At 37.3% G+C, this 12,992-nt stretch overlaps 2 protein-coding genes across 2 annotated transcripts in view; both read right to left on the bottom strand.

Moving 5' to 3' along the window:
- The window catches only part of gpat2 (glycerol-3-phosphate acyltransferase 2, mitochondrial), a 147,946-nt gene extending 141,166 nt beyond the window's left edge, over positions 1-6,780 (bottom strand). The window contains exon 1 of the mRNA XM_084728525.1: positions 6,764-6,780. The gene's annotated coding sequence lies outside the window, so the exon portion shown is untranslated. The remainder of the gene's footprint in view (positions 1-6,763) is intronic.
- Positions 1-12,992, bottom strand: part of LOC146320300 (lymphocyte antigen 6G-like) — a 128,811-nt gene that overhangs the window by 38,787 nt on the left and 77,032 nt on the right. The gene's annotated exons all lie outside the window — the stretch shown is intronic.

The following is a 12,992-nucleotide window of genomic DNA, read 5'->3' as shown; positions in this document are numbered from 1 at the left end:
AAAATGAAATGTACGTCAAGCTGAACGAGTTGGTAATGACTGCAGAGAACGTGATTTGCACTCTGAGCAATCTAAAAAGCCCTGAAATACTTCATATTTTGGTCAGACGCAAAACTGTGCGAGAGAGAGGTCTATGATCTTTAAATCAAGTTGTTTGTTTATTTTGTAATGTGTAGGCAAATAGATCTTCTGCAAGAAAAGTTTATGTTGAAGTAAAAATACCTATACAAGTAGTCTTAAGTTTGCTAGTTGTACTTTCCGTCTTATAGATATAATGCCCAAAATTAGATACCTGAATGGTTTGAACCTATGTGGGTGTTTTAGAAGGAATAATCTAGCATCGTTTTTGTTTAAATTTCCCAGCCCCACTTCCTACATAATCTTCCTATTTTAGATTTTGAACTGGAAAACAGTATAAGACAGTACAAGCTCTGATCCCTGTCGGTATCTTTGAACATATGACAGAGGAGCTCCTCTTTCTCAGCATCAGTTATTGCTCACTCTGATTTTTACTATGACTAACTGCTGTGAAGTCACATTTAGGGAAAAAAATAATGAACAATTTAATGTTAATCAGTGTGAGTCATGCTGCTTTCTGACTTTGTTTTGTTTAATCAATCAATAGAGACACGTGTTATATGCAATACAATATAAACAGACACCGTTTCCGTCTCCTGATGTTTGTGTTGTGTTGTGACTGAGGGAAGTTAATATTATGAAAATGCTCCAATTCTAACTACAAAACATAAAATATCTAGAGCCACCATGTAACCTACTTACACGTCCTGTTTCTCACACTGAGAAGTTGGTCTCACATTGTTTATTGAATTGGAGTCTTCATCAGTTTGTCATGGAGCTATCAATTAAGCCCTGTGGTAGGTTGCTAAAGGGATTTTTTGTTGTCAATAAGATGTCTGAGGTTGCAACAATAAGGTCAAGGAGCCTTCAGATAAGTCAGCTGCTATTGACAGCTAATTACATGTTCCTGAAGAATATAGATTCCAGCATCCCTGTCCATATTTTTGTTTGTGTTCACACTGCACAAACTGTCGAAAAGGAGGTCAATGGTTGAGAAACCCTTCCTGTAATTATTTTCTTGCTGTGAGGCTAATAATTGTCTTGTCTGATCATACTCAAAATATCTGTATGTATTTGTTAATTATGTGTATACTGGATGCTGTCATATGTCAGTTTTTTTGAAAAACAATCTCCTTAAAGCAGCACCATAACCCATCAGAGGGGAGGCTTATCTCAAGGATTTATACTCCCAGTAGTTGTGCAAACAGGAAGTAAATGTATGTCTGCAGATTTATGAGGAGCGCAGGGAACTAAAATGTCAGTATCGTTGCATTACAGCCCACACATCTAGCGGCAAGAGAACCCTGCAGGACACTAACTCATATGAAATATTATACCCTCACCTCTGATGAATCCCTGCAAGAACTAACTCATTTCTGTCCTCTACACTCAAGGAATAAAGCATATGTTACCATAATGACAGTGACAATCATCATCATCATGCTGCTCTGTAATAATGTGTTAAACTCTGTGCCTGCAGTGGTCAGTTTGTAGCCTTTTCAAAAATCTGTACACCCACATATCTGTAGGTGTGCTCAGTTATTGTATGGTTGATAAACCTCAGCTGGGTCCCAAATGCAAGTAATATTCCTCTTTGATATCTGATTGAGACACATCTGAGAAAAGATCGTTTGTTCGACTTTCATGAATTAAAATATAATGCCATTAGGAGCAGGGCAGCACGATATGATAAAAGAAAACATATTGTGATCATTTTGATATTGATATTGCAATATGATACACATTTAGGAAGTGATGTGTTGCTCCCTAAATGTTGGAGTGTTAGAGACACTCCACTTCTTTCTGTCATTTCACTCCAGTCTTTATCCCTTCTCTATACGTCCGTGTGTTCACAAAGTAAAGCACATCAGATCACAACAGAATCGGATGAGAGTTGTGGTGTGTATTCATCGAAATGTTCTGGCTCCACCCCCAGCTCTCTCCCCCAAAAGCTCCCAGAAGCTGAGGAGCTGTCTGTGAGCAAGCGGTAGCTCTGTCCCCCTGTTCTGCTCGACCATCCCCACACAACACTGTGCAAAAAAGTACGGGAGAACTTTTCCCTTGAAAAGTTGAATAATTTCGACTGGTTCTTCATACAGTGTTGTCTGTGACTCTGTATTAAGGGCAAGTTATTTGGGGGTCTTGTTTTGGTGCTTTTTAACACATTTAATGTCACAGGTCACTTCTAAACTACGGTGACTCTGTAGTATCAGACAGAACAGCCAATAAAAGAGACATACTGACTCCCACTGTAAATTTAGAAAACAACACTGCCCATAGTGAAAAATTGGCAGTGTAGTGGAAAAAAATGTAATGCACTGGAGTATAGTTTAAGCGTAAATGAACTGTTGATAGAATCATGATTCATAGTTTTTGAATTATTCATAGAATAATACATGGGCATTCTGCAGGATAGGTCTATAACACATACTATATAACATCTGACCTAATAAATATAACCATACATTAGAAATCTGCCCACATATGTATGAAATTCAAATAAACAGATCAAATGTCATTGTAAATGTATTCTGTACACTCTGTGGATCTCATGGTTTTGCAACAGCATCCTGTTACGTGTCAAATATCAAACTAGTATTGTTTCAGCCTCAAGTATTGTGTCGGTATAGAGTATTGTCATTCTTAACTTGGTATTAGTCAAAATGTTGGTATCATGACAACAGTAGTACTGAGACAAATACCGTCCAGAAAGGTAAGTACTATGAGTATGGCGCTATTTAACTACATTTCTCCTGATGTTGTTTATTAACTAATTCTGTCTGAACAGGGCTCAAAGAGACCATTAAAAAACTTTCTTAATATATTTTCTGCTTTGTCAAACTCATCTTCACAAGATCCCTGACAGCAGTGTTTTTTCTCCAATCATGCCATTTGGTGCAGCTTTATGATTTGACTTAAGGTGTCATAATGAAATACCCATTATTTATAATTCTATGGCAGCTGCAATAAAAGTATAAAACTGACACAGATGGCCCTATGTTGGGGAAACACTGATGTCAGTATTGATTCTTGAATCCCCTAAGTCACTTACCAAATGTGTGAGTTTTTCATTTCCACGTCAGTTCTACCACATCACTGAATTATTAAATCACTTCAACCACATTTGGTTTGCATAATCCCTTCTTAACATTAAGTCTATATTACTTGTTGTGCCATCAACATGTTGGACTTCACCTCTTTCCTTAATTTTCAGAAAAATTTGTATTTCTATAACTATACAAATAAATAACAAACCTTTGAATACCACAGACCGAGGGCCATTCAACTCCATTACATTCAAAAGAAGGCAGACATCTCTACAGTCAATATCCCAAAAAACTTGTTGAGTTACATCAAAACAAAAATACACATTTTTTATTTGGGGGTGAACTGTCTATTTAGGCTCAGAGAAGTTTTTTCTTACAGTGCAATTTCAGTCAAGTTGAAATAGGCACAAAAAGAGAACGAGTTCAGACATCTGGTGAAATGAGAAAGTTGTTCAGTCAGACACTGATAGATAATTCTTTTGCAGTATCAGTGTTTCCTTCCTCCATTCCACACAGTTGAATACAGTTTTTGTGACACAAAAGTCCCCTAACATGCCATTTTCAACCATGGCTAAATTCAGTTGAAGTATACTGTGGTAGAAGAGGGAGGAGGAACTTCAAAATAGATACATGTACAGGAAAAGAGAAAAACACACTTGTCAAGGCATAGTGATAAAATGTAGGAGGTGTGACAGCGAAAAAACTTTAGCGGGTTTGGACTGTGCGATCTATCAGATAAGCTCTACGAGGTCAGACCTCTGTCACCTACAGTTTATTCTCCTCCACCAGTACATGATTAAATCAGACTTCAGTGTTCACTGTTTTTTCTTTTTTCAAGATGATTAAACCATGTTAAGATCTTTCACTCCCAGTCATTTTCTTTAATAATTAAAATCTTGTTACATAATTCATTAAAAATATGTTTTTCTTCTCACATGCTGTTGTTACCACAGTATGGTCCCCTTACAGCAGCTCACTAAGTAATATTTTTTTACACAGTTTGAGGTGATTAAGATATACTTACTTCGCTATCTTTAAAAGGCATAAAGTTCTTCACTATTCACCCAGTTTGGGCGTGTACAGGAATTTAACCTCATGTCTCATTTCTAATCTAGTGTGCTGGTGTACAGAGCTGAAACCATGAATAACATATCACTGTCCTAATACTTTTTGACCACACTGTAAATCACACTCAAATCCAAATGAGTACCAGGCAAAAAAAGGAGCCAGAAAAAACATTCACTCCAAAATAAGAACACTTTAGGTAAAACCTAATGTCCAAGCAACAATACAGGCTAATAAACAGCTAGATACACTAGTGTATTTAAATGACATCTGTGTGCATGTCTTTTGCACTATGAAACATTTACATTTATTGTCAATAGAGTTTCCCATCAAGTATTGTAGCAGAGACACAGCACTTCAGTTAACATCAGTCAACATCAGAAACAATTACCCTTTCGTAAAATATAATGTGAAGAAAATAACAAAGGTGCTACAATATATCACACAGAAAAGGCCACGTCTTTAAAGAGTGAGGCAGTTGTTGACCATCATCTAGTAACTAAAATGATACAAGATGATCAATTTCATGTCTGATTCAGTTAAGCAGGTGAAAATGATTGATCACACTGTATGTTCGCTTTGCCTTACATTGCAATGACATGTTTAAACAGATAAAGTGCAGTTACACAGCTCTTTTATCCAAAGTACTACAATTTCACCCACAAATGGCGACAAGCTACCATGCATCATGCAAACCACTGAGAGCAAGTGAGGTTCACCGTCTTGCTCAAAGACTCTGCAGCACCGGTGGACCGGTGAAGAAAGAAATTTAACCGCCAAGCTTAACCAATGACTGGATGAACCAGTCTACCCTCTGAGTCACCACCACCCAAAGTCACAAACATGAAAACAAGCATCTGAACCTGTCAAGACAAACATCAGACCCAGTGAAGGCAGACATCCAAACACATGAAAGCAAACATGATGAATCTGCAAATTATCTGCAATTACAGCTGAAGGGTTCCAAAAAAGATCTTCTACCTACAAAAATTCTCACTAGTTATGTGATTCAAACACAACAAAGCAGATGACTTTTAAAGTAAATTATCTTGTGCATTTCAAAAAAAGCACCAAGGTTTTATTTTATGCTGACCTGAATTTGCCTGCCCAAAATTATGACACTTACCCAGTAAACATGTAGGCTATAAAATGAAAAAAACCCTGCACGTCTTAAAGAACTGCAAAAGCAAAAGAGTAAATTCTCTGAAGAACTTATGTGTCTCAAGAAAGAAATAAACAAGCATAATCTCTAACATCACAAACTGAAAGCTAAAGTGTAACGTGGATCTTCTCATTTGTGCTGTCTATGAAGCAGCTCTTTCTGAGAAATATCATACATATATTTTCAACTGAAAAAAGTTCCCTTTTAAAAAAGATGATATTTGTAAAAACTAAAGTACATGAATTGTCTTGCAGAGATATCTACAGAAGTCCACATGATAACCAGCTAGCTCCAGCCCATCCTGTCTCGTAATACCACTTTGTACCTCAAGAGGCAATAGTCTGACATAATAGCTCAGGTCAGGAAGGCAAACAACCTGATCCAGACAACATAAAGATAATCAGTCATAGTCAAGGAACTGATCTGTCACATCTCTGTGAGTCTGAAGCAAAGGCGACAGTGAGTCTGGCGTGAAGGTAAAGATGCAGGCCACAGACAACTGATAACAGACTGGTATGAAGAAGGCATGCTGATACTAGTCATACTATCATTTAACTATTAGCCACTACCTCTTGCCACAGAAGTTGCAGGCTCTCAGCCAGGGTCTTTTCAAGCTCTTATTAAAGTAAGAAAATGTACTCAAAGAACAATTATTATACTCGCTCTATTTGAAAATTAACTTATATTCATGATTGGATAAATCTTTGTGAGTGGTGAAAGGTTTTTAGAAATGCAATTATTAATATTACCATTAATGATAATAATAATAATAATCATAATTTACAGCTGTGGTATGCCAGCTACAAAAAATGTTGGCATTCAATATAACAGAAAAACATTTAGATTAAAAATGTGCACCCTTAAATAAGTAGTAAACTGATTTTAACATCACTGCCATTGGGAAAATAATTCTAGCTGGCTTTTATTATCATTGATAATATTTCAACACAAAAGAAAGCCGACAACTCTTGCTGTTTACTGCCTTTTGCGTTTTTTTCTGCCTTGTTGTTACAAGCAAAACTGGATCTATGTCCTGCTTCAGTCTTAGACAGCATTTCAACTTAAAAGCGCTGGCTACACAGAAAGCAGACTTCTGTTCTCACTGAAGGATGAAAAAGAAGACTTATAGATCTAACATTAACCGGCATTGTCAGCAACAAGCATATATATCTGCATGATCAGTTTCCCCTGTATAACCAACACGTGTAAACAGTGCAAAGCAGACAAGACTGGAAGAGAAAAAGCATCAGGTTTCATTCTATGGCCACCAAGAGCTTCGCCTGTATTTGCAGGGTCAAAACACTGGCACACAGCAGCCATTTAATGAGCATTAATCAGAGTATGATATAACATTACAGGGTAAATTCAGACTATTTAAGTTCAATGAGTAATTTATCCACAGTCTACTTACAGTAGATGGCAAATGGCACAACCCCTGTTTGGAGAAGCAGCAGTAGTACTGGTGTAGGACACTAAGCAATGTACCGCTGTGGACAGGGTTTGAAGAGAAACATATTTTAGACACCTAGAAACAAAAAAAACATTCATCCATTCATTCATTATTCGTAACTTCCTATCATTGAAAGGTGTGGGGGGCAGACGCCTATCCCAGTTGACAGTGGGCCGGAGGTGAGGGACAACCTGAACAGTCCGTCACAGGGTTGATGCATACAGTACAGTAGAGACAGACAACCTCTCATACTCCCATTCACTTATTCACCAATTAGCCTAACGTGCATCAATATCAGTTTAAGTGTAGGTTATATTTAGAATATCTTACCATCAGACAATGATATTCAGCTTATGTAATGTTGGTTTCCTGTCGGGAAAGGCTGTCTGATGTAAAGATAAAGCTGTGAAAAAATTCAAAATATGCCATACACTTAAACCGATATTGAATTTTAGCTGCATACAGTGATTTCTGATAAGAGAAAATAGCGAAGTAGTTGGTAATTAATGTAATAATCAATTAGTGATCTAATAAGCGACCAATCATTGCAGCTCTACTAGGATTGTTGCTAACAAGTTAAACTAATGTTTACTTAAAATAATGCTAGGAACGATGCGCCATTTCCCATAAAGTCAGAAATATAGCACAGGCATAGTTTTTCAAGACACTAAACGTGGTCTAGTCAATAAACCGGACAAAAATAAAGTCAAAGGACAAAGAAGAAACTGTGTGACAGCATGTCCAACGTTAATAACCAACAGCAGGGAGCTCAAGCTGAAGTCCTTGTTATGGTTTTCTAGCTAGCTAACCATGACAGTTCACATCAAACACAACAACCCATGGCGCATTTTACCCTTGCGATCACGGAACAAAACATTGTTTTACTCACCTGTTAAACTAGCTGTTGGTTAAATATCTCCAGTCTTCTGTCTCAGCATTTGTTCACCTGTAGCTCGCGTTGCCAGGTCACCTGCAGTGAAGAAGCCATGTTAGCTGACGTAACTCGCCAGCCGCGTGAAGCCCACAGACAACGCACGTGGAAAACGTTCAAAAACCGTGCATGTTGTTTAACAACACTTACCGCGGATATGAAGACGTTTCCCCTCTTCATCACAGTAAAATGTTCAAAATATTCAGTCCGCTGCAGTATGAGAAACTTTTTTAGCCGCTGGTTTCCGTAGTTGTGTCTCGTAATCCAAACAAAGATGGTCGCCAAAATTGAGCTGCTTATTTGTAAACTAAGTTAAGTTTAATTTTAACGTCATATCGTCATACGCATATGTTTAAATGGTACTTTGAGTTACTGTTTGGATTTTTGCCGATTTTTTCTCATTGTGGCCAATTGCCACCATTATACACAGGCTACTTATTTTACACCTTTTTTTCAATTAAATTTTATTTGACCTTTTTTTTTTTTAACATAAGCTAAGATAAGATAAAATAATATAAGATTTAAAAAAAAGAATTAAAAAAAAAAACATTAAACAGTAAAGAGAAAAGATATGATGAATCAGTAAATGAGTAAAAAAAATATGATATAAACAAGATAAAATAAACAGTAAGACTGGTATAAAAAAAGACAGACTCAGCAGTTGAGTTAACATTATCACACATAGTTTTAGGAAGTAGACATTGCACAGTTTGGTATGAAATAATATTTCATCTCAGTGAAAATATTCCACAGTATTACCATTGATGTTCAGAATCTTTTTTCAAAAGAGTCCTGCCTGGCTAAGACAGGAGCATGAAAAAGTTTCAGAAGAACAAAGAACAAACAACAGAAAGAAAAGAAACAAAACAACAGACTTTAAAAGTATGAAAACAAACATCAAACAATGAATTAGCAGTACTGAGTAACAGGACATGCACGTGATTGTGCATAGCTCAAACCAAAATGAAAAAAACAAAAACTTGAAAAGCAATTTCACCAAAGACAACGTGAGTAATTACACATGACATACATAATATGTCATCATGACCCAAAATTACAACTATAGTTTTAGGAGTCAGCAAAGTGTGGGCTGCGGCCCTCTGGTGGGCCTTGAGGACCCTGCACAAAGGCCTTCAGAGGTCATGAAAAATAAATAAATAAAATGTTTTTAAGTTTCAATTTTATAAGTTTGAAATTGCCATAAAATAATTATATATTATTTAACTAACCAGAACTAATGAAATATAAAGCCATGAGATTAAAACTATTAGTCTTCATTTATCTAACCTTGTTTAGTTGGTTGGTGTTATTCCATATTTGGTGATCTGTCACATTAACACCAGTACGTATCTTAAATCTCATCATTAGTCTGTTCTGTTGATCAGAGTTGTGATGAAGGTTTAGGTGGGCCCCAGAAAACTTTCAGAGTTTGGGAGTTTGGGACTGGCTGCAAAACATAAATGAGGAGACAGTTCATGTGATTTGGCCTTATAAATAAAAATGTACAAGTGCTCCATTCAACAGTTGTACAAAGGAGACAACTCTCATTCAAGCATCAATGATGTGTGCGAAAACCTGAATCAGAGGCTAATTGTTACGCAGCATGGTACACTGACTCTAACATTTCAAAAATGATTAATTTTCATGCTTTATAAAATATCTAATATCTATCAAAAATATCTGTCTACGACATCAGGGTCGGCTGATTTCTTGGTGTCTTTCATTGCAGACAACATCAAGTCTCTCCAGTGGAATATGCCTGCTTTTATTGTGATGTCTCACTGGCTGATGCAGACATAAATACAATTCTTTTCAAAATGTACACATTCACTGCACAAAATCATTTTAAAAAACTGCCACTGAGAGGTGTTTGGTTTGTTTGTTTGTTTTTTCCTGTGGCGCCTGTTTCTGTTATTTCTTTTCTGATGTTTTTTTTTTTTTTTTGGAATGATGGTTCATAAGATTGGAAATTAAATTAGATTAAATTTAATTTGTAGTGTTTCAGGTTGTCAGGTGCATTGAAGTTTGAATACTTCAATACTTTTTGATTTCTGTTTAAAATGATACAGTATCTTTTAATTATAGTTTTGAAAGTACAGAAGTTATAAATAAAATGATAAGTGTTCCAGACCTCACCTCAGTTCACCTCAGTCTCACCTGAAATTTGGTTTGCAACATCACAAAACCAGACAGTCCTCAGTGTGTTTTGACTATACCAGCCCTGTGCAGGTTGTCAGTACAAAAACAGAGAGTGCCTAAGATGTTTATTTCTCTTTGCTGTGGTACCCAAAGAGGTATTGAGCATCATTTTTTAAATGGTTGAATCCAAGTTTAAAATTCTGGTACTATGACAACTCTAGTATTTGGCTCCATCTCACATGATACTAAGCAATAAATGATGCTGAGCAATCAGCTTCCAACTTAGAAAAAAACACAGCAGACATACTTTCATCACATGATTAAAGCATCTAATTCTCCTGTCATATCAGCATAAATGTTTATTTCAGGCCAATACCAATATTTTATCTGTGTTCGTGTGTGGTATCCCCTTACAGAAAGGCAGCTGCAGCCTCTTTGACTCCAGTTAGCATGCAGCAAGGCGCAAGGTCAAATGGAGTGCACATGCCATTAATAAGTGGTCAAGAGACAACAGTGATCCAAATACAAATACAAGCACTGAAGCTTTGAAGGTCACCCTTGAACTTGGAAATAGTTTTATCAAGCAATTTCAATTCAATGTCCACTTACTGTTTTTTTTTCTGGAGGTTTTAACCACTTATGCTACTACCATTTCCAGAGCTTTCAAGCTTTCCAGTTGACCTTTAGTTTGGATGTTTTGTTTGATTTTTAAATAATTACCCATCCATGATCTATTAACACATAGGGCTGCGGGGGGCTAGAGCTGATCCCAGCTGACATTGGGTGAGATACACCCTGGTCAGGTCCCCAGTCAATTTAAGGGCTGACACAGACAAACCATTCATACTTACATGCGATTTAGAGTCACTGATAGACTTTTCACAACAGCCATATGACTTTTAACCCCATGAGGACCAAATATTAGTCTGACTGCAGCCAGATGCAAAGTTCTTGTGTATCAATCAATGTTTGTTTTATGATAACTTCCAGGTAGAAAATCCCTGTGTTACTACGTAACATTACAACATGCCATTAATGATGGCAACATGTTGAATGACTTCTTTTTTCATTATGTTGTTTCAATGTGTAAACATTTCATTCATCTAAAATGCATGTTTTATGTTTTCACTAATGTTAGGTTCAAGACCTAATTTACCTGTTGGGCTTCAGGCTAAAGAAATGACAGCTTGATTTTATCAAACACAAGCAGTTAGTTTGATCCCAGGTGAGATGTCACTGCTGGGTGGTTTATCAAAGATGATAACAAAGCAATGCAGTACATAAAACTTGCAATTGAAGAGTCATCCTCTTAACACTTGATGTAGCTGGACAGGTCTTCCATTCCCGGCCCTTGCTCCTCCTCCCTCCGGCCCATGAGACGATGTCCAAAAAATAACATAACTTCTTTCTTTCTGGTGTAGAACCTACCAGAATTACTTTCTTTACAATAGAAAGAAAGTGGATTATCTTGAGCAAACAGGGCTTGATTTTTGGAAACACTGTGTGTGTGTGTGCATGCGTGTGTGCCTGCTTTTGTGCCTGCATGTGTGCATGTGTGTGTGTGCGTGTGTTTGTTTTGAGCCCCACAAGGATAGTGCAATTTGGTCCCATTATACTGGAGTGAGGGCAGACATCTCTGAAACTCTGTGACTCACACCAAAACAATCTAGATAGATAAACAGCACTACAGGCCAGGGGAAAAATATGTATATTTGATGTTGGGGTGAAGTGTCCCTTTAAGGTCTTGTTCCATTTAGTGTAGCAGAGACTTTCCAGTGAGCCAACATGCACCTAGTAACACCTGTGTTTACTCCACTATTTTGTGTCAAAATGCTGTGAAAAAGGTCTATTGTGAAGCTAGGTCACTGTTTTGTTTGCGTTCCACCACTAACACTCCTGTAAGTGACTTCAGTCTGGGCAGGTCATCAAGACGAGGCAGATGAACTCCTTGCCTTATGGAGAGACTAAAAGGACAATAGGACCAGACAGATTAAAGAAGTACAGACAGTTGACTCATCTCAAATATAGATATGCCGAAGCAGTAGAGCCAAGACAATAAAAAACCAAAGTACTGGAGGTTTGGCTGCCGATTGTATGCATAATAGAATTGACTGAATGGTAAGCCTCCAGATTCTCTGTGAGTATGCAGCATCCTGTCACTGGTGCTGTAGTGTATTACTGAGGCAGTTTAAACAGATGGGGAAGTGAAGAGCTGCACATACTCGATTGTGCACACATCAAGCATCTCAAATCTCTCTTTGCCCCATTTAATGAGAAGATACTTATCTCCAAGACACCTGGGAAAGGATTATCTCCATTGTAGATGCATATAAGTATTGACCACTCATTGATAGATTTGATATTCATCCAAGGTAATTTTACTGATTAAGTCTCCCTCCCTGGGCGAAGGTATGTTAATCAGTGAAATCACCTGGGGTGAGCCAAAAAAGTCAAAAAATCATTCCTCTTCTTCTCTCTGACAACAAAACCAATGCTGCTTTTGAAGTATCCTTTGGATGAGGCGCAGGACAGGTGCTTCCTCCCCGCGGAGTTTTTCAGTTCCAAAGAAGTGGGGCTCACTGGGACTATTCACAACATATGATGCCACTGACAAAACATAATTAGCAAAACACTGACAGTATGTAATTATCAGAGCATAATAACTCTCCTTTTTTGCATCTTGGGCATCAGCCAAAACGGTGCAACTGAATATGATCGACTGCCATCTGAGTCCTTTACATAGAAATTGGTAGACAGGCTGTTATAGGCAACTGAGAAAGTCAGTGAAAGTCTCTGTTTTTAAGTTACAGTAGAATACATGCATACATTGGCAATAGGGATGAGTCCCCCCTAACTTCTGACAAACCTGAAATTGCTCCCACCTGAGACACACTCCACTTTTGAGATAATTCTCACATAAGCACTTTTTGAAAGTTTATGAAGGTTTATTATTCCCTTCTCCGCCTTTTTATCCTGCTCAGTGGTATAAAGTCACTTGTCCTGGGGCAAAAAATTAGGCTGTAAAAGTTGATTACAGGTTGGTTAATAATGTGAATGAGTAAATGACACGTTTGCTGATTGTGTCTGGAGATCAAAGTGAATCAGAAAAGAGTCTTAGTA

The sequence above is a fragment of the Lutjanus erythropterus genome, chromosome 10 (genome assembly GCF_056507025.1).
Source record: "Lutjanus erythropterus isolate fLutEry1 chromosome 10, fLutEry1.hap2, whole genome shotgun sequence".
Taxonomy (NCBI): Eukaryota; Metazoa; Chordata; class Actinopteri; order Lutjaniformes; family Lutjanidae; genus Lutjanus; species Lutjanus erythropterus.
This window is presented reverse-complemented; position numbering and strand designations above follow the sequence as displayed.